The sequence below is a fragment of the Camellia sinensis genome, chromosome 6 (assembly GCF_055761805.1).
Source record: "Camellia sinensis isolate YWXY chromosome 6, ASM5576180v1, whole genome shotgun sequence".
Lineage (NCBI taxonomy): Eukaryota > Viridiplantae > Streptophyta > Magnoliopsida > Ericales > Theaceae > Camellia > Camellia sinensis.
In genome coordinates this window covers 125,208,071-125,230,651 of record NC_138966.1, presented here as the reverse complement: position 1 = coordinate 125,230,651, position 22,581 = coordinate 125,208,071, and the positions used below count along the sequence as shown (strand labels likewise).

The 22,581-nt window shown below is 41.7% G+C and overlaps 1 long non-coding RNA gene across 1 annotated transcript; it reads right to left on the bottom strand.

The window, feature by feature from the left end:
• Window positions 1-2,369: 2,369 nt before the first annotated feature.
• Window positions 2,370-20,813, bottom strand: LOC114292041 (uncharacterized). The gene is made up of 4 exons (XR_003639565.2): window positions 20,619-20,813; window positions 18,832-19,010; window positions 6,550-6,624; window positions 2,370-2,834 (listed from the first exon to the last, which is right to left on the bottom strand). It is a non-coding gene; the product is annotated as an uncharacterized LOC114292041 (long non-coding RNA).
• Window positions 20,814-22,581: the final 1,768 nt, after the last annotated feature.

The following is a 22,581-nucleotide window of genomic DNA, read 5'->3' as shown; positions in this document are numbered from 1 at the left end:
CTTAAGTAGACCACGTTTCAAAATTTGACCAACCGCCAAGTAATTCACTATGTGAGCAAACCACGAGAAGGTCACGTGTGATACCGCAAGAAGTTGCTCGTTAGGAAACGAGTTATGTAAGGCTAAGGGATCACTCGTGTGCTCAATAAAGATACGAGATAGATGATCTGCAACTACATTCTCTGATCTCTTCTTGTCCCGGATTTTTAGGTCAAACTCCTGAAAGAGTAGAATCCACCTAATCAACCTAGGTTTAGTTTCTTTTTTGGGCAATAAGTACCGCAAACGGCATGGTCTGTGAACACAATGACTTTAGACCCTAGGAGGTAGGACCGGAACTTATCAAGTGCAAACACAACAGCTAGTAACTCTTTCTCAGTGGTAGTGTAGTTTAATTGAGCATCAAAAAGAGTACAACTAGCATAGGATATAACATGGGACACTTTATTCACCCTTTGGCCCAAGATGGTGCCGAGGGCATAATCAGATGCATCGCACATGATCTCGAAGGAAAGGGACCACTTAGGAGATTGCATGATAGGGGCAGTAGAATGGGCCACTCGCAGTATTTCAAACGCTTTAAGACATGCCTCATCAAAGACGAGAAGTGCGTCCTTAGTAAGTAAACTATACAAAAGATAGGATATTTTACTAAAATCTTTGATAAATCGATGGTAAAAACCTGCGTGCCTAGAAAAGACCTAACTTGACGCACAAAATTGAATGAAGAAAGGCCTACAATGAGGTCAACCTTAACTTCTTTAGGTGGCTCTTGGGTGTATTTGCTTGTGTAATTTGCTAGTCTTGGGTACTCTCATTACAAGAATTTTCACTTTTGGCGACTAAATTTTTAGTCGCCGAATGGTTTTAGCAAGTGGTGCAACTTGGGCGGGCTCAACCTGAGCAACCAGTGCCCAGCTCGAGTTTTTTTAGGGCTTGGGCAACAATATCTTGTAATTTGGATGGGCTTAGACAGATTTTTGATGCCCAAATTGTAATTCGGGCCGGGCCTAGGCAGAATCAATGACTAACCCGAGCAACCCGAGCCCGAATTACATTTAATATATTATATAATTTATATAATATATGTATAAATTAAATTAAATAGTTGTCTTTAATATTAAAGTGATCCCCAACTTTAGTCCCCATTCCACAAGGACCTAGTGATCCTGCACAGGGTCATAGATTCCTCAAGCATCCCATGATTGAGACACCAACCTGAGGGGGTTCATAGGCCTTATTCTTAACCTAGATTGGCATGGCAACATGGCACCCTTCTAATCATAGCTTGCAATGGTTAGGCGAGGCAATGAGGTAGGCTAGCGAGTGGAGTTGAGTGATTCGAGTGGAGCTAGGTGTGCGAAACTAGTTTAGCAGAGCACTAAGCCAAGATTGAAATCATGCCTTATCATGTAAAGTGGTTGTTTGTTGCCTTGTGAATTTCGAACAATTCGGGCAATTTGGGCTAACCTGAGTTCAAATTATAAAGCTTGGTCCTGGGCTTGGGCAGCAATGCTCGAGTTCATGGTTGGGCTTGGGCACTACCAAACACAATTCGGGCTGGGCTTGGGCAAACCCCCAACCCGCGCCGAACCCGCCCGAGTTGCACCCCTAGTTTTGGCGACTAAATTATTTGTTCGCAAAAGTAGTCGCCAAAAAATTGTCGGTAAAGGTAATTAGCAACTAAAATTATTTTAGTCGCCAAATGTATACAATTCCCAACTAAAATTTTAGTCGCCAAAAGGTTGGGCATTAAATTAAATTAGACCCTTTTCGGCGACCAAACTTTTAGTCGCCTAAAGTCCCACCTTTTTAGCTACTAAAATTTTAGTCGGCAAAGAGTTCTTTTTGGCCACTAAAAATTTAGTTGCCGAAAGTCCCCATCTTTGGCTACTAAATATTTAGTCGGCAAAGAGTTCCTCTTTTGGCTACTAAATATTTGGTCGCCTAAAATTCTACATTTTTGGCTACTAAAATTTTAGTTGGCAAAAGTGTTTTTATAATTTAGTTTTTTGTTTTTAACTACGAAATATTTTAGTCGCCAAATGTTTGATTTTCTTTTGGCTACTGAACTTTTAGTTGCCAAATGTCTATTTTTTTTGGCTACAAAAATTTTAGTCGCTAAATGTCTTTTTTTTTTTTTTTTTGCTACAAAACTTTAAGTCTCTAAATATCTTTTTTTTTTCGCTATAAAACTTTTAGTCCCAATTTCTTTTTACCTACTAATTATTTAGTCGCCAAAAACATGATATTATGTTTTATCACGAAATTATAATTTCTCTACAACCTGTCTATATACAATGCAACCTGTAATACGTAAATAAACAAAATGATACATACTATCAATCATTCCACAATCTGCATCCATATACCAAAAATAAATAATATTAAATATCAAAGTCCATACAAATCAACTATTGTCCAAACTAAAATAATAATTCCATACAAAATATATCATACAAAAACCAAAGCCCTCCGTATACAAAAAATACATTTACTACCAAGCGAAATTACTATTGGGCATGGTACAAATTACCGTCGTAATTTGTACCACAACAAAAGGTGATATATGTACCATGACAAAAGTTTTTTATGGACCATGACAAAACGTCCTATATGTACACCGACAAATGGTATATATGTACCACAACAGAAGGTGATCTATGTACCACGACAGTCATTATTTGTTGATTGCCAAAAGTTTTCTGTGTCAGTAATAATGAACTACACAAAAGCTGAGGATGACAAAAGTATTATATTAGTTCTACACAAAAGTGAAAATTCTTCTCCATACACCAATATGGATTATCCACAAGTCCACGCAACAAAGCCATCTACAAAGAAAAACAAAAAACGAAACATTAGAATTGGTTACAAAATATCAATTCAGTCAGCCATATGGAACATGTTCTAACATGCATCTAAGGCAGAACAATCAAGAAATGTCTTCTAGGAAATAAAAGAAAGTATATATATATATACGTATCATGCAATATTTATTCCAACCAACACAAACAATGTAATATGTAATTTCTTCGTCCTATAAATATATAAAGGCAAATATTAGAATATGTAGATGTTATTTTAATAAAGTTGTTGCTTTTTGAACTAAGTGTTGTAATTTTGTTGACTAAGTGTAAGGCATATTTGGGGGCTGTTACGAATTTTCGCCCTCGGAAAGCACTTTTTCGAGTAAGTTAGGGCGTATTCGGCTTTAACACCCAACCTATGGGTCTGAATTACATTCTGCCAGATGTCACAAGTCCTATTTGTCATGGCGAAGCTATTCGTGTGAGCCACAAGGTCGTTCGGGGGCTGTTTTGAATTTTCGCCCCCGAAATGCCCTTTTTTGACTAAGTTTAGGGCGTATTCGGCTCTAACTCCCAACCTACGGGTCCGAATTACGTTCCGTCAGTTCTCAAAAGTCCAATTTGTCATGGTGAAACTATCCGTGTGAGCCACACGGTGGTTCGGGGGCTGTTTGAATTTTCACCCCTGAAACGTCCTTTTTTGACTAAGTTTTGGACATATTCGGCTCTAACTCTCTATCTACGGGTCTGAATTACGTTCCGTCAGTTCTCACAAGTCCTATTTGTCATGGCGAAACTATCCGTGTGAGCCATAAGGTCGTTCGGGGGCTGTTTTGAATTTTCACCCCCGAAACGCCCTTTTTCGACTAAGTTTTGGGCGTATTCGGCTTTAACTCCCAACCTACGGGTCCAAATTACGTTCCATCAGTTCTCACAAGTCCTATTTGTCATGGCGAAACTATCCGTGTGAGCCACACGGTGGTTCGGGGGCTATTTTGAATTTTCACCCCCGAAACGCCCTTTTTCGACTAAGTTTTGGATGTATTCGGCTCTAACTCTCTATCTACGGATCCGAATTACATTCTGTTAGTTCTCACAAGTCCTATTTGTCATGAAGAAACTATCCGTGTGAGCCACATTGTCGTTCAGGGGCTGTTTTGAATTTCCGCCCTCAAAACGCCATTTTTTGACTAAATTTAGGGCGTATTCGGCTCTAACTCCCAACCTACAGGTCCGGATTACATTCCGTTAGTTTTCACAAGTCCTATTTGTCATGGGGAAGCTATCCGTGATAGCCACACGGTCGTTCGGGGGCTGTTTTGAATTTTCGCCCACGAAACGTCCTTTTTCGACTAAGTTTTGGACGTATTTGGCTCTAACTCTCTACCTATGGGTCCGAATTACATTCTGTTAGTTCGCAAAAGTCCTATTTGCCATGGCGAAGCTATCCGTGTGAGCCACACAGTCGTTTGGGGGCTGTTTTGAATTTTCGCCCCCAAAACGCCCTTTTTCGACTAAGTTTAAGGTGCATTCGGCTCTAACTCCCAACCTACGGGTCCGAATTACATTCCATCTGCTCTCTCAAGTCCTATTTTTCATGGGGGAACTGTCCGTGTGAGCCACACGGTCGTTCAGCGGCTGTTTTGAATTTTCACCCCCAAAATGCCCTTTTTCGACTAAGTTTAGGGCGTATTCGGCTCTAACTCCCAGCCTATGAGTCTGAATTACGTTAAGTCAGTTCTCACAAGTCCTATTTGTCGTAGCGAAGCTCTCTGTGTGAGCCACATGGTGATTCGGGGGCTGTTTTGAATTTTTGCCCCCGAAATGCCTTTTTTCGACTAAATTTCGGACATATTCGGCTCTAACTCTCTACCTACGGGTCCGAATTACGTTCTGTCAGTTCTTACAAGTCCTATTTGTCATGGTGAAACTATCCATATGAGCCATACGATCATTGCGGGGCTGTTTTAAATTTTCACCCCCGAAACGCCCTTTTTCAACTAAGTTTAGGGCGTATTCGGCTCTAACTCCCAACCTACGGGTCCAAATTACGTTCCGTCAGTTCTCACAAGTCCTATTTTTCATGACCAAACTATCCGTGTGAGCCACATGGTGGTTCGGGGGCTGTTTTGAATTTTTTCCCCTGAAACACCCTTTTTCGACTAAGTTTTGGACGTATTCAGCTCTAACTCTCTACCTCCAGGTCCAAATTTCTTTCCTTCAGTTCTCACAAGTCCTATTTGTCATGACGAAGCTATCTGTGTGAGCCACACAGTCATTCGGGGGCTGTTTTGAATTTTCGCCCTCAAAATGCTCTTTGCCCTCAAAATGCTCTTTTTCGACTAAGTTTATGGCGTACTCCGCTCTAACTCCCACCCTACGGGTCCGGATTACATTTTCTCAGTTCTCACAAGTCCTATTTGTAATGGCGAAGCTCTCCATGAGAGCCACACAGTCGTTCAGGGACTGTTTTGAATTTTCGCCCCTGAAGCGCCCTTTTTCGACTAAGTTTAGGGCGTATTCGGCTCTAACTCCCAACCTACAGGTCCGAATTACGTTCCGTCAGTTCTCACAAGTGCTATTTGTCATGGCGATGCTATCCGTGTGAGCCACATGGTGGTTTGGGGGCTGTTTTGAATTTTTTCCTCTAAAACGACTTTTTCGACTAAGTTTTGGACGTATTCGGCTCTAACTCTCTACCTATGGGTCCGAATTACGTTCCGTCAGTTCTCATCAGTCCTATTTGTCATGAGGAATCTGCTTGTGACATCCATAGAGTGGTTCGAGGGCAATTTTGCATTTTCGCCCCCAGAACGTCTTTTTTCAACTAAGTTTAAGGCATTTTCGACTCAAACTCCCAACCTATGTGTGCTAATTACATGTCATCTGTCCCTATGGGTTCTATTTTTCATGAGAAAGCTGCCCGTGACATCCATGGAGTGGTTCGGGGGCTGATTTGTATTTTTTTCCCCACGAATGCCTTTTTCCAACTAAGTTTAAGGCATTTTCGACAAAGTAAACCAGTTTTTTGGTTTGCTTTTGCTTTTTTTTTCTTAGAACAACTAAAGAAATCTTGGTTTGATTAAATTCAAAGTTGTACAAAACTCTGTTTGTACTTTCAGAAGCTCAAAGTAAAAAAGTAAGCAAAATAAAATAGTAACTATTGTCTGAATTTTGAAAACAAAGCGGAGGAACGTGCCAACTTGAAGATTGTTTGCTATCTTGTTTTCTGTTTTTGTTTACTCTCAATTTCATATCATTCAGCATTTGCAAAAGGAACAATGCATTTTAGGAATTAAGATTAAACAAGAAGTTCAAAAGTACTAGAACTTCATATAAACAAATAGTCTTAAGGACATTATATAGCATGAAGATAAATTGGGCACAAACATTTTGATGAACAGCAATCAAGATAGTTTAAAGAGAGCTACACATCCGATCATCACGAGCAATTAGCTGAATAAGAATGATGTAATGAGAAGAGGAAGATATAATGATACATAGTACTTTAAGTTTACCAAAATTCAAATGCACTCCAAATTGTTATCAATTCATATGAAATCTTGCAAAAAAAGAAATGTGATGTAGAGATTAAACCAAACTCAATGACAAGTGCAACAAGAAGAAATAGAGTATTCCAAATTGTTCCACAAAATCCACATACAATCCAAATTGTAATTAAATATCAATTAATATGAAATCATGCAACAAGATAAATGGGATGCAGAGATAAAACCACCTGGGCTTTTTTTTTTAGTTGAATTTGAAGAAGTTTCAGATGCAGCAAATGCCTCTTCCTGTGTCACCCACCTGCCTGTTTCATTTCACGCAAGTAAATATTATATCATAAGAACATATAACCAAGAAGGATATTTTGGGAGGGGCAACAAAAAATGACTCAAACTACAAGAATAATCAAATATAAAACACATCACTACTTTTTAAATGCAATTGCTAGCTTAAGCGTTCAGAAACAAAATCATAATTGTGTATCCAAGTGAAATTTCAGAAATATTTCTTAATCATTATATTACATAGCTGTAGAATCTTATGATGATCATCATCCTCAGAAACAATATCATGATCATCATCCTCAGAAGGATGCCCAAAATGCTACACACCATCATCAATTGCTATCAACATTAATAAAGCTATTAAAAAAATCTAATATTGAATTGAAGATGTACGGGAAAGAAATAAACCTTCTCGTATAATCCTGTTGATCAAGTCTGCACTCCTCTGTACGTCGTCGCTTTATCACCTAAAAACACAAACGTGAGCTAGCCGGCGGGTGTATGCCGGAAACCTCTCCGATGCCTAAGTCAGCAAGCTTGACAAATAGATAAAAGCTCTGTGTATTCAGAAAGCAAAGTTGTGTCTTACCCCTCCAAAGGTGATGTTTGTGAGCTTTTATAGGTTTCGTGTGGCACAATCCTAGTAGGACTTCTACTCCTCCATGCAGAGTCCTCCTAGGATTCATACTCCTAAAAGATAATGCTTATCCTTCAACACCCCCCTCACTGCTTAAACCAAGTGAGATGGTTCTATCATGGCCGAATTCCAATATGACCGAAGTAAACATGACTATGCATAGCCGTAGGATAAGCCGAACTAGAGCTTTCTTTTACTACTCTTACGTCGGCTTCTCATGCACAACCCATGGCGTGGGTAGACCGAACTAATAAGTCGTGACCGGTGTAACTCTAAGACCGGTCTAACTCAAAGGTACCATTAGACCGATCTAACTCCGATCTTACGTCGGACCGGACTAGCTTCACAGCCTTAGGACCGGACTAACTTCAAAATATCCACACGACCGGAGTAACTTTACATGCCCTTTTTACTCGGCCCTTTGTACTGCGGCTCATAGCGGCCCATTAACCTAGCTCGGCCCAATTTTCACATAAATTACCCTCTCAATTGCCCCTTAATTCCATTTGCCTAGCATGTTTGGGATTATCTGTCAACCAGCCGAGCTATAAACTTTCAGCCTTTCCAACCGAGCTATAGATTTTTAGCCTATCCGGCCGGGCTACTTTCACACCGAGCTCCAGCTGTCCGGTAGTAACGTCTCTTCAATCACAGAGACTGAAACGCTTCCCATTCTAATGGCACGTGGCATGCAGTGATTGACTGAGGACGGCTGTCACGCCGTTCTTCGTACTTCATGAAATTTGAACAGTCCCGCCTTTTTCCCTTTCGTCCTTTTCACAAAACAACCTCCTCATTTTCGAATTCACCACTGCATTTCTTATTTCCCTCATTCTCTCTTTCAAGCTTCATTGCTCTCCAACTTTTGCAACTGTGAAGTTTGCTTCGTGTTCCTCTTTTACTGCCGTTGCTTCCATTTCCAGGTCTTCTACTTCAATCTGGTAAGCAAATCCATCTTTCTTGCTCTGTTTGTTTTCGTATTTGTTCAATCCATATTTTGTTTTGTGTGCTTTTTGCAAACATGTTTTCTGTTTAGCCTTCGTCTTTTCTGCAAAACATGTAATAGAACCACTCAACTTCATGAAACCTGTAGAACATCACTTTTGATCCGTAACCCCAACATAACCGAACTAGAAAGTTGTTTGTGGCTGGTGCCTGCATAACCAGGCTACCCACCGGACTAACACTTCACACAAAACTAGTAGTTTCACCAAGTCAAACCACCTTCTGATTCACTTTAACCGAGATAAACGAACCGAATTAAGTTTGAACTAAGCAAACTGGAAACCTTTGCCTTCGACCGAGCTAAGTCTTCGGGGCTAAGCCAGCTTTCCTAGTTTTTAAACCGAACTAAGAAAGCTGCCCCTATAGGTTTACCGAGGTTAACAAAAACCCGTAGTTCAAACCGTATAAACCAATCCCACACACAAACCGATCTATCGAACCCCTTGCTCAATCCGAGTTATCAAGAACTTTGCTGAACCGAGATAAACCTTGTAGCATCCCCCATAGGCCGAAGTAGGATTTCTTTATCTTTACTTTGATTTGTGGCACAGCCCAATGATTTGTGCTTAACACCTTTGCTCTTCACTTTGCAGACTTAGGTTGCCCAAGCACTCCTCTGCGCGCTCAACCGAGCTACTGAGCACAATTTTTGGACCAAACTAATTTATTCATAAATTATACAATAAATGGAGAAGTATAGGTTTTTAGTAAATACTCCGGGCGGTCTAGCCGAATTCTGAAAAGATTACAATATACCCGACGACGTCCACCTAATTTTAGCCGAAAAAGATGTCATACCCTGGGGGAACGAAGGCTTTGTCCCCTTTACCCTCTTGTCCATAATTGAAACTGGACTACGTTTTCCAGTCCAACCCTTAATTTGTGAGTTTCTTAGGCAAACTAGACTATGCCCAACCCAACTATCCACCAATTCATACTGTATAATAATGGGAATAGCCAAACTAAACCGCCAAGCCGGTCTCAACCTTGGTCTGGCCGAAATCTTTCACCAATACTCCATTGGTTCGAAGGAAGACGGCTGGGTGTACTATCTCAGAATACGCCGTCGTCGTGAGAAAATAATAAAAAACACACCGGATAAAGACTTAAATGACGACGATTTTTTCTGGGTGTCTGGGAATTTTGAGGATCACCAAGCCCAGATACCTGGCCGAAGCATCAATTGGAAAAAAGGAACACCTGGTATATTTACTTCGATTTTCTTGCGTGCTTTACAATATTTTGGTTTTTCAATCTTTCAGCCGAACTAACAGTTGTCTTCTTTTGCAGATTCTGCCCACCTCCATTCTCTATACAGCTACCCAAACCTAGCGACCTTGCACGCCGCACTACGGTATCAAGAACGTAGTTGGGCCAAGCTGCTAAAGTTCAAGCCGACCTATAGATATAGCCTTATTCAAGATACCAGGTGGGCACCGAAGCTGAAATTTCAGAACCGCCTTATTCAAGATACCGATTCGGTGGTCGCAGAGAAGGATCACTTGATGGCCTTCAATCTTGCCAAAAGTGTGTGCCTTCCAACAGACATGGAGCACCACCAGAATTTGACCGAGCTAAAGGCCATTCGATCGGCCAGCAAGTCCATGATCCTGGAATGATGCCCCTTGTTTCTTCAAAAAAAATTTCCCAACTTTCAGTTTGGTTTCCTTATTGATTTCTTTCCATTCATTTCAGTCTCTTCAGAAGAGCCAAATTGCCCACCAAAATGTGTTGGAGCTCAGGAAAACGACGAGGCAGGCCTTGGCAGAAGTTGAAGCAAAAACGACCGAGCTGAAGGAATCTCACCAAAAATCGGCCGACCTAGAGGCTGAGGTAGCTCGTCGAACCGGACTAGTTACCTCGGCTGAAGCTGATAAGCAGAAGGCGTTGATCGTAATGAAAGACAAGTACCTTCGTGAGCTGGTCAAGCTTGAAGGAAAGAAGGACGCCGAAATAGCCGATTTGAAGAAGAAGGTGGGAGATGCCAACGCCGAAGGTTTCAAGGAGGCGGAAGGCCTTTACATTCCACAATGTGAGGGAGCGAAAGATTTATTCTTCAAGTGCTAGCTCAGCTGTGGGCCCGAAACCGAGGTCTACAATGCTCCTCAGTATTTCATTCCGGCCTCACTAGCGGAGTATGCTGCTTCCGTCCAATAACAATTTTTGGAGGATTCAGATGATGAAGAAAACGAACAAACTGTTACTCCGGTAGTCAACGAGCAAGTCAACGATCAATCAGCTCGGTTGGAGGCAACGGTTGAAGACCTGACTGTTGAGCCGCCGCCGACTGACGTAGTTGCTTCTGAGTCTGTTCTTCCTTCTGCAACCGGTGCTCAAGTTGACATTGACGCCAACCTTGAAGACCTTTTCGCTTGATTTTTTACTTTCTTTTCTTTGTTTACTTTTTGCTCTTGTAATCGGGCTATGGCCCCCCCTTTGTAATTGCTTTTTGATGAATGAAAAATTCCTTTTTGTTTTGAACTCTTATTTCGATTTATCTGTATGTACTTGCAATGACTTTTCCATGATCTTTTCTCTTCCAACTGTTATCTCGGTTTAAATTCCTGTTTTGAGCTTGCTTTCTAATAGTAGTGTGGCCGAGATACTTTATTTCGGTCTCAGCTGAGCAATCTTACTGAGCTCCCTAGCCAACCACTCTTCAGCCGATGTCCTTACTTCGGCTAAAGAGTATTAAGAGTTGGTTTAATCCAGCCAACCACTCTTTAGCCGATGTCCTTACTTCGGCTAAAGAGTACTAAGAGTTGGTTTAATCCAGCCAAGCACTCTTTAGCCGATGTCCTTACTTCGGCTAAAGAGTACTAAGAGTTGGTTTAATCCAGCCAACCACTCTTTAGCTGATATCCTTACTTCGGCTAAAGAGTACTAAGAGTTGGTTTAATCCAGCCAACCACTCTTTAGCCGATGTCCTTACTTCGGCTAAAGAGTACTATGGGTTGGTTTAATCCAGCCAACCACTCTTTAGCCGATGTCCTTACTTCGGCGAAAGAGTACTAAGGGTTGGTTTAATCCAGCCAACCTCTAAGTTAGTTTTTCTAGTCAACTTAGAATAAAATGTTTGGTTTATGCCAACCAAACGTCCTGCTGCCTGGATCCTTATCCTGGGCTTAGGAGGGGTGTTGGTTTAATCCAGCCAACCTCTAAGTTAGTTTTCCAGCCAACTTAGAATAAAATGTTTGGTTTATGCCGACCAAACGTCCTGCAGCCTGGATCCTTATCCTGGGCTTAGGAGGGGTGTTGGTTTAATCCAGCCAACCTCTAAGTTAGTTTTTCCAGCCAACTTAGAAGAAAATGTTTGGTTGTTCCGACCAAACGTCCTGCAGCCTGGATCCTTATCCTGGGCTTAGGAGGGGTGTTGGTTTAATCCAGCCAACCTCTAAGTTAGTTTTTCTAGCCAACTTAGAATAAAATGTTTGGTTTATACCGACCAAACGTCCTGCAGCCTGGATCCTTATCCTGGGCTTAGGAGGGATGTTGGTTTATTCCAGCCAACCTCTAAGTTAGTTTTTCCAACCAACTTAGAATACAATGTTTGCAATGTACCTAAACTTCACTAAAGCTAACTTTTACAGAGAACAACTCATGCTGAAAAGAATCGATTGTTTTATTGAGGAAATAAAAAATTACACATGTTTGAAAGAGAAAAGCTAAAAATAAAATAACTTGAGATTGGCGGTATTCCATGGCCTAGGGGTTACTTTGCCGTCCTTGTCTTCTAAGCGATATGCCCCTTTGCCTGCTAACCCAACCACTTTGTAAGGACCTTCCCAATTAGGCCCTAGCTTGCCATCTCCTAGCACCAGAGTGTTTCCTATCACTTTGCGCAGTACCCAATCGCCGATCTTGAATTGTCTTGGATGCACTGTCTTGTTGTATTTCCTGGATAACTCTTGTTGATATGAGGCAATGTGAACTAGTGCTCTTTCTCTTCTTTCTTCTGCAAGGTCGAGTTCCAATGTTATGGCTTCGCCGTTTAAGTCTGGATCAAAATTTTCGCTTTGAATTGTGGGGAGGCCAACTTCTAGTGGGATTACTGCTTCTATTCCGTAGGCTAAGGAGAATGGTGTTTCTCCTGTTGACCGCCGAGGTGTGGTGCGGTAAGCCCATAAAACATGAGGAAGCTCTTCTGCCCATTTGCCTTTAGCTTTCTCCAACCTTTTCTTCAGCCCATCCAAGACTACCTTGTTTGAAGCTTCTGCATGTCCATTTGCTTGGGGATATGCCGGTGTAGAATTATAGAACTTTATCTTGTATTCTTCACAAAAGCCTCTGAAGATTCTGCTGTCGAACTGAGTACTATTGTCTGAGATTAGGGCTTTTGGTATGCCAAACCGAGTGATGATGTTTTGCTAGACGAACTTCTTCACATCTTTTTCCTTGATTGATGTCAATGCTTCTGCTTCCGCCCACTTTGTGAAGTAGTCTGTTGCTGCGAGAAAGAACTTCTTGTTGCCGGGTGCTGTTGGAAGTGGTCCTACTATGTCCAAGCCCCACACTGCGAAAGGCCATGGGCTGGTCAATGATAGGAGTTCTCTAGCTAGTTGATGTATTTGGTGTGCGAATTTTTGGCATTTCTCACACTTTTTCACATATTTCTCTGAATCGACCTGCATGTATGGCCACCAGTATCCTTGTGAAATGGCCCTGTAAGCTAGCGATCTTCCTCCTTGATGGCTTCCGCACACCCCTTCATGTATCTCGTACAAGAATGCTTCCACTTTGCTAGGGTGGACACACTTTAGATAGGGTCCTGAAAATGACTTTTTGTATAATGCTAAAGATGGGGAGAGCCAAAATCGTTGTGACTTTGCTCTAATTTTGTTGGCTTCTTTCTTTTCTTCCGGTAGGACGCCATCTTTCAAGAATAGTATGATGGGATCCATCCATGAGGGGCCTAGATCGGCGCAGCATACTTCTTCTGCTTCTGGGTCTTCGATGCTTGGTCTTGGTAAGTAGTCGATGAGCAATGGATGAGGGATGGATGTATCTGCCATTGAAGCCAAGCCTGCTAGTTCGTCTGCTCTGCCGTTCTCTTCCCTGCCTATCTGTTCTATCCTTATTACTTCAAATTTCTTGATCTCTGTTCTGACCAATTCATGGTACTTGGCCATCCTATCATCCTTTGCTTCATAGTCGCCAGAAATTTGGTTTACCACCAGCTGTGAGTCGCTGTAGACCATTAATTCGGTGGCCTTCATGTAGTATGCTGATTTGAGTCCTACGAGAAGCGCTTCATACTCCGCTTCATTGTTTGATGCTGGGAAGCCAAGGTTGATTGCTTGCTCTACAACCAGGCCGTTTGGTGAGATGAGGACTATGCCAAGTCCTGCACCATGCTGGTTGGATGCTCCATCCACAAAGAGCTTCCACATCTCTCCAACGAACAACTTCCAGCAGGTGGAGAGGTCAGATGATGTCGTGGGGTCAAGAATGTTACTGGTGTTTTCTTCAAGGTCCATGCTTGCTGTCTGCCCCTCGCTATCTGATTGTACCAAGTCTTTATTTGTTGGTGAGTCTTGGTTTGTTTCTTCCTTGCTGTCTTTAGTCTGGTCTGCCTTGGAGTCTAACCGAGTGCTTTCTGCTAGGGGTTGCGCTATTCCGGCGTCAACTTCCATCCCCAGTTCGGTTGTGTTAGTTAGGTCGACTGGGCAGATATGATGACTTCCAGGAGTAAACTCTGTGACTAAGTCTGCCAAAGATTGGGCCTTTACTGCGGTTCTGGGTTGGAACTTGATGTCGAATTGTCCAAACTCTACTGCCCACTTCAAGATTCGCCCAGAAAAGTTCGCCCTCTCAAACAAAGCCTTTAGTGGAAAAGCTGTGAGGACGACTATGGTGTGGGCGTGAAAGTAGTGTGCCAATTTCCTGGAGGCCATCATTAAGGCCAACGCCAATTTTTCCAGTGGCAAGTACCTTATTTCGGCTCCTAGCAATGTCTTGCTGACATAATAGATGGGCAGATGCTGGATTCCTTCTGCACGAACCAACACTGCGCTAATTGCATGCTGAGAGACAGCCAGGTACAAGAAGAGTTCTTCACTAGGTACTGGGGTAACGAGCAGTGGTGGGGAAGACATATATTCCTTCAAGCTTTCCAGAGCTTGGTCACATTCTTCATCCTACTCAAACTTGGTCTTCAAGGCATGAAAAAATGGTCGTAGTCTATCTGATGATCGGCTTATGAACCGATTGAGCGCAGCTGCCATGCCGGCGAGATGCTGTACTTCCTTTACTGAGTTTGGTCTCTCCAAATCCTGGATTTCTTTGATCTAAGAGGGGTTAGCTTCTATACCCCGGTTGGTCACAAGGAAGCCTAGGAATTTGCCAGACCCTACTCCGAATGCACATTTGGATGCATTGAGGCGCAGCTTGTGCTTCTTCAGGATCTCAAACATCTCGCCTAGGTCTTTGAGATGGACATTCTCATCCTTGCTCTTGACCACCATGTCGTCGATGTAAGCCTCCATTGTTTTGCCTAACAATGGTTCAAACATCTTGGTGACCATCCGTTGGAATGTTGCCCCAGCGTTCTTTAGGCCAAAGGGCATGACCTTATAACAGTATAGTCCTCTTGGAGTTGTAAAGGATGTGACTTCCTGGTCTGGTTCATGCATGGCGATTTGGTGGTAGCCTCTGTATGCATCCAGAAAGCTAAGTCGGTTGTGCCTCGCCGTTAGGTCTACTAGTTGATCTATCCGTGGTAGAGGAAAGCTGTCTTTTGGGCATGCCTTGTTGACTGTTTTATAGTCGATGCAGACACGCCACTTGCCATTCTTCTTTGGCACTACGACTGTGTTGGAGATCCATCTTGGGTAGTGCACTCCTCTAATTGGTCCTGCCTCCAGTAGGTTTCCTACTTCTTCCGCCACTATCTCGGCATGGTGGAGTGCTGATCTGCGTGTTCGTTGGATGATTGGTCTGGCAAATGGGTGGACATTAAGTTGGTGACTGATGAAGTTTGGATCAATGCCTGGCATGTCGTAGGGTGTCCAAGCGAACACTTCGATGTTAGAGGTTAAGAATTCTAAGACCTCTAATCTCTCAGTGCTGGACAACGACGAACCGAGCAAAAAGAACTTATCCAGGTTCTTTTCATCTATTCTTACCTCTACCAAGTCCTCCACTGCTTTCTGATCAGCCGCTTTGTCGACATCTACGAATAGCTCATTGCTCTCTGGTTCTTCCACCGAATGAACGTATCCTTTGGCAGCGCGGCTGCCGTTCACCGTGACGAAGCATTGCTTTGACATGATCTGATCTCTATAGACTTCTTCAATTACCCCGGTATCGTTGGGGAACCGCATTACTTGGTGGTAGGATGACGCCACTGATCGCATGGCATGCAGCCATGTTCTGCCCAAGATGATGTTGTAAGTGGAGGGGACCCTCAATACCCAAAACTCCATTTGTTTCGTCACGCTTCCTGCTCTGACTGGAAGAATTATTTTACCGACGAGCCATTCTGGTATGGAGTTGAATCCAATTAGGGGAGATACGGCCGGTGCCAAGTCTTTGTCTTGCAGCTTTAATTGTTGAAATGTTTCGTAGTACATGATTTCACATGAACTACCCTGGTCAATCAGAATCCGCTTGACGTCAAAATCCTTGACTCGGAGAGTGACGACCAGGGCATCATTGTGAGGGCAGTATATTCGTTCCAAGTCTTTATCGGAAAAAAACATGACGTTTGTTGCCTCTGTCTTCCCCTTCTTGATGGCAGGTTGGGCACTTAGCACCTCTCTAAAGTGCTCAGCCTTTTTGATTGATCCCTTGAGCTCGCATACACGCTCAGGTTCAAAAACTCCATGTATCACATTGATAATGCCTTGAGGCGGGGCGTCGATTGGCATACCATTGGGGTTATTATGGTCCTGGGGGGCTGGCTGCGTCCCTCCTTCAATGTATTTATTCAAGTGACCAGCCGCCACCAACTCCTCCAGGTGCTGTCTCAATGGTGTGCAATTATCAGTGCGGTGCCCCTTTTCTCTATGGAAGGTGCACCGCGATCTTTCGTCGTAGTCTTTCTGTGCTTCTCCCAGCTTGGCCGGCCACTTGACGAAAGGCTCATCTCTTATTTCGCTCAGAATCTGATATATCGGTTTCTTGAACACCGTGGTTATGGTAGTGCGGATTCTCAACCATCTTTTATCCGGGTCTTCTCCGTTATCTCGTCTGCTACGTCCGTTTCTGTTTGGTCGATCTACCGTATTAACCTTCGCTAAGGTCTTCTTTTCTGGTACTGTGGTCGCCCCGGATTTTGCTTTGGCACGTGCGCCATCCTCTTCTACCCTGATGTGCTGATGCACTCTTTCCATCAAGGCTTCCATGGTGAGGGGTGGCGTCATGGTGATCGAGTCCCTTAGTCTGTTCCCGACTAGAAGGCCTCTTTTATACTATGCAATGGCGAGATTGGTGGGGCAGTCCCCAATCTGATTGAATGTCTCCTAGTAGCGACTATTGTAGGATCTTAGGGTCTCTTTATCGCCCATGTCGATGGAGAGTAGCTGGTCGATTTCCACCAGGGTTTTAGTGTTTGTTCGGAACCTTGTTACGAACGCCTCTATCAATTGCGCCCAAGAGGCTATGCTATCCTCTGGAAGTTTCTCGAACCAAGTCAAGCCTAGGTCGCCAAGGCTAGATGGGAAGAGTGTGCACATTAAGGCCTCGTTTCGCCTGTATACAGCCATGACCTGGCGAAAGTGGCTCAAGTGTGAGTAGGGGTCCGTCTTCCCTTCATATGTAGTGAATTTGGGCTGAAGGAAGCCTGATGGTAGGGGCGTGTTTTCAATCGTCGGAACAAACGGCGAAGTCTGCAGCCTTGCTACTGCTTTGTCCGTTGGTTCGTAGGCAAGGCGCGGTATTGGCATTCCAACCTCGACGCTTCCATGCGTCCGAGGAGCCAACCGCTGTAAGGCAGAAACTCTGTGTGGATCCCGTGCCTTGGCATCCTCCTTGCATCGTGCCTTTTCTTCGAGCACGGTTCGTAAGTCGGATGATCTGGGTAACTCCGTCTGTCTGGATCTGGTTTGGAGCGTATGTGAGGGCCAATACGTGCTTCCTTCAGTGTATGATCTTTCAGATCTCGTCCTCTCAGACCTGGAGTGATGAGTTCTGGAAGACCTGGATTGAGTGTTGCCTGTCCTGAGGCTTCTGCTTTCTCCTTGCGAGGGTGTGGTATTCCTACTACGATTTTCTGAGTGGCGAGGGGGCATCTTGTTTTTGTGCCCCTCTCCTGTCGCCACTTCTTTTCTCTTCATCTGGCGCTTCAAGGCCTCCATGTCCGCTGCCATCTTCTTTATTAATTCATCTTGTTCCTTTACGCGGTCCTCCAGAGCTTGAGGATCAATCCTCTGCCTTTGCCTGTCAGGACTTTGTGAACGAGACTGACGGGGGCTGTTAGTCCTCCTTCCCCTAGTATTCCTCCTAGGGTTATGTCATTGGGGCTCCAAGTTCGCCATGGGAGGGATAGAAGGTAGTCCTTCACGCCTTGCACCCCCATCTGGTGTTTGCCCGTCGATGGCGGACTGCGGTAAAGCTTCGTTGTGCGCCATTGTTCCTAAAGAGGTAAAGCTTGATCAAGAGGTTTTGTCCTGTCTGTTCTTCCCACAGACGGCGCCAATTGTACGGGAAAGAAATAAACCTTCTCGTATAATCCTGTTGATCAAGTCTGCACTCCTCTGTACGTCGTCGCTTTATCACCTGAAAACACAAACGTGAGCTAGTTGGCGGGTGTGTGTCGGAAACCTCTCCGATGCCTAAGTCAGCAAGCTTGACAAATAGATAAAAGCTCTGTGTATTCAGAAAGCAAAGTTGTGTCTTACCCCTCCAAAGGTGATGTTTGTGAGCTTTTATAGGTTTCGTGTGGCACAATCCTAGTAGGACTTCTACTCCTCCATGCAGAGTCCTCCTAGGATTCATACTCCTGAAAGATAATGCTTATCCTTCAACACCCCCCTCACTGCTTAAACCAAGTGAGATGGTTCTATCATGGCCGAACTCCAATATGGCCGAAGTAAACATGACTATGCATAGCCGTAGGATAAGCCGAACTAGAGCTTCCTTTTACTGCTCTTACGTCGGCTTCTCATGCACAACCCATGGCGTAGGTAGACCGAACTAACAAGTCGTGACCGGTGTAACTCCAAGACCGGTCTAACTCAAAGGTACCATTAGACCGATCTAACTCCGATCTTACGTCGGACCGGACTAGCTTCACAGCCTTAGGACCAGACTAACTTCAAAATATCCACACGACCGGAGTAACTTTACATGCCCTTTTTACTCGGCCCTTTGTACTGCGGCTCATAGCGGCCAATTTACCTAGCTTGGCCCAATTTTCACATAAATTACCCTATCAGAAGAGTTTGTCTAAATTTTGTATAGGTTGAAGTTGTATGAAACTACATCAGACAAACCAAATGTAGAAAGCACAAGGAGACAAGAGAGCCTTCTAAAGCAAGAACAACCAGAGGAAGATAATCAATGACAGTAAAACTGCTGCATGGTTGGCTAGCGAGGCTGTAGTGAAATCATGGTAATAATGCATGCAAAAGAATGACACACTCACCAGGAAAACGAGTAATGAGTCTCTGTCATATGCTGATCTTCCAAGAGGCCTGCAAGCACTTTTGCTCAATAAATAATATTTGAAGGAGTCTCATTCATCAAGAGATCCTTGAAATCATCACTATCACAATCCTCAAACTCAAAAGGAATAGGCATTCCACTCAGTTCCCTCTCCCTAACCTAAGGCACAATTATAAGATATACAAATTTGAAAATAAAGATCATAATTTAATCTAGAAATATTTCCTAACTGTAAGATTATATTATTTAAATATTCTCAAATCAGCAGCTATATAACATGTAGTATGCTTACAGGAACAACACACAAATAATGAAAGTTATGAAACCATAAAATCTTGTGAGCAAAAAAGTATCTAGCAACCACTAGAATTATTTGATTTGCAAAAAAATTGACGATACAAACCATTCATTGTGAACTTGCAAAAGTCATTAATTTAAACAGAGCATAAAGTCATTAATTTAAACAGAGCATAAAGTCATTAATTAGTTTGTTATTCTGATAAATCCTACATACATGTGACAGATGTGCAAACTTATTTTAAAACCAATGACCTTAACTACTCAAATGAATGAATAAACATATTACATCATCCTATTTAACTCAAGCATTGACAATGAAACAACTAGTCAAAACTTTGAAATTATATGAAATTTAAACATTGTGTTTGTTCACAAGACAAGAGATTGGGGGTATACATGTTGTGACCAATTGACTTACAAACTATCTATCCATCATTTACGAATTGCTGCTTAAAAATTTTACTTTACTTAAACCATGTAGTTAAAAAGTAAAAGAATTAAATAGTTCTACTCCTCCATTCACAATTATAAATCATGAAATAAATTATGCACTTTAGAATGGCAAGTTTGACGAGCAACTGGAGAAAAAAGAAACTGTTACTATTATTATTATGAAGAAAAAAAATTGTAAACCAAATTAATATTTCTATTTCTTTTATATATTAAAAACATTTATAGTACTTGGACAACTAATTTTTGATAAAAATTTACAACTAAACACCATATGAAATCAATAGTGCAAATTCAATAAGGGTTGTTAACCCAAGTTCTTGTTTATAAATGGAATAGTTAGTAGTTCTATAGATGCAAAAGAATAAAATCGCCACCAGGATAGATAGCAAGGATCTCACATACCAAACTTTGTAAATACTTTTTTGTGATTATTTATGTGCTATAAATATGAAGACACTTTCACTTGCTCACAGAAAATGAATGCTTGGTAATCATCTGAACTACGCAACCTCTCATTCACTCGCTCACAGAAAATGAACTCTTGCTTGGACATGCCTGGTATGATATTGAGCAAACCACAAGTAAAAGAAGTTAAGAAATAAGAGTATAGCAAGCTTATTCAACATGTGGCAGCAATCCAACTGAAAACCATAAGAGACAAGCTGGCATTTTTGAATTTCAAAGCAGTGAGATAAAATAAAACATATGCATGTTCTCCAAAGAAATCAAACAATAAGCAACATGGGAAGATCAGAGTTCAGGAAAAGGGGAAATGAGATAAAATAAAGCATATGCATTCTCTATCAGTGCAGTCATTTTCCAACCTCCAACATATATTCCTCCAAAAACCAATAATAAATAATAAAAAATTCCACAACATTTTAAAAGATTTAGCATTATATATATGTGACATAAAAGCTGACTTCCCAATGACTACAGAACATAATAAATCACAACTGCTTTTACATCAAGAAGAAGTCATCTTTATAATCATAAGTGGCATCATCAACTTACTTCTTAAGGCTTCTTTATCATCATAAGAGGCTAAAACAAGATTCACTCCAAAGTCTTCAACCTTCCAGGTAGATTTCCTTTTGTCATGAAACCGTTGCATGTTGAAGTCCCTATTGCTATCATGCTCGGTAAACCTTCAATCCAAATTCAACCAAAAATAAGACAAACAATCCCAACCATATAAAAAAATTCAGATTGTTTAATACGAGCTTATATAGGTGTAGAAGTGATTGACACAAAGTTTAAAATAGCTAAAGCCTAAATGGGTATGGAAACATGGAATTAGGAAATGGTACAAAAGATTGTATAGCAAATACAAGTAATGTTAGCACAAACCTAAAGCAAAATCACCAGCCTAAATACTCTACCCCAGGCTTGCTAACCAATCCCCCCAATGCAAACTTTGACTTTTTGCAAGTTGAAAATAATATCATTAATTGAAAAATCCAAAGAGGGGCAAGATACTTTGATCCACATTGCAATCCTTAATTTAATAGTCTCACACAACTCCTCTATATATGGCTGTGACCCCTTAAAAATGCAATTATTCCTCTATTTCCAAATGGACCATTGCATAGCCAAAGGAATGGCCCTCCAGATGATATTATTCTATTTTTAAAATTTAATACCAGCCCACCATTGTAGTAAGCAATTCACAGAGCCAGGTAGTACCCATTGCAAGCCTCACCATCTGATAATATGAGACCAAACCTTCTAGATAAAAGGACAAAAGAGCAACACATGGTTTAATTCTTCCCCCTCTTCATTACAAAAAATGAAGTTTACATTAGCTTCACCACTTAGAATGCTTCATGTGATAGTGTTACTCATGCATATATCTAAGGTGTCTTGTATAATAACCCATGTAAAAAAAAGTTAGAAGTCAAATAAAGCTAGTAAAGAAATGGTGATGAAGAAGGAAAGCCTGCAATGCAAGACAAGGACTGAATTTGTCATAGTTAGTAATGTGATTGGACAGAGTGATAACTTCTTGAAAATCAACAATATTTTGTCATAGATATATTATGAAAACTGATCCATTTCTGGATAGATTAGCTAAAGTTGATTAGGTTTTAATTGTTGCCTTTTGTTTTGTTAGTGCCTTTTACTAAATCCAATTTATTTATTTATTTTCCTGTTAGATAGGGGAAAAAAAACTCTATTTATAAATGCATGTGTTACACACAAACACATAAAGAAATATGTCTTCTACCTTTTCAACTATCCCTCCATTAATGTAATCACCAAAGCTTTAGGTAGAAGTCAAGCATCATGCATAGAAGAAACAACCAAGATAGCCTCATTTAGAAATTTTCCCCAAACAAGCTCAAGTGGTTTATCAGATTATACAAATCAACCCCCAAAAATAAATGTAAAAGAAAGGCAAAAGAATCAATAGATTTGAAGCAAAGAAACCTATTTACTCGATAATCAGTTCAAAAAACCCTAAATCTAGAACAAAAATCAAAACCCATTTACTCGAAACATAGAGATCAAAATCCTACAACATAAAAAAAAAACCCTAGAGCTAGAGTGAAATAAGGAAATAGAGGAAGGGGGAGAGAGAAAGAGAGAAGAACAAAGAATAACCTGAATGTCAATGGGAGGCGAGGCAATGGTGAGCTGCGGTGGCGATGTTCGATAGTGGAAGATTGACGGACACTGTGGTCGTCTGGGACTGCGAGAAGAGGGGCGGTGGTGATCGATTCTCTGAGAGAGAAAGAGAGAGAGAGAGAGAGAGAGAGAGAGAGAGAGCAAGAGAGAGATAGAATAGAACCGTGTGAAGACTAACAGATTTGGGCAAAAATTTAGGCGCCAATATGAAATATTTCCCACTAAATTTTTATACACATTTGGTGACGAGATTTTAGTCGGGAAATATTAACAAATGACGACTAAAATTATTTTAGTAGCCAAAACATGAACTAATGCCGATTTTTTTTTTCTAGTCACCAGAAGTGTA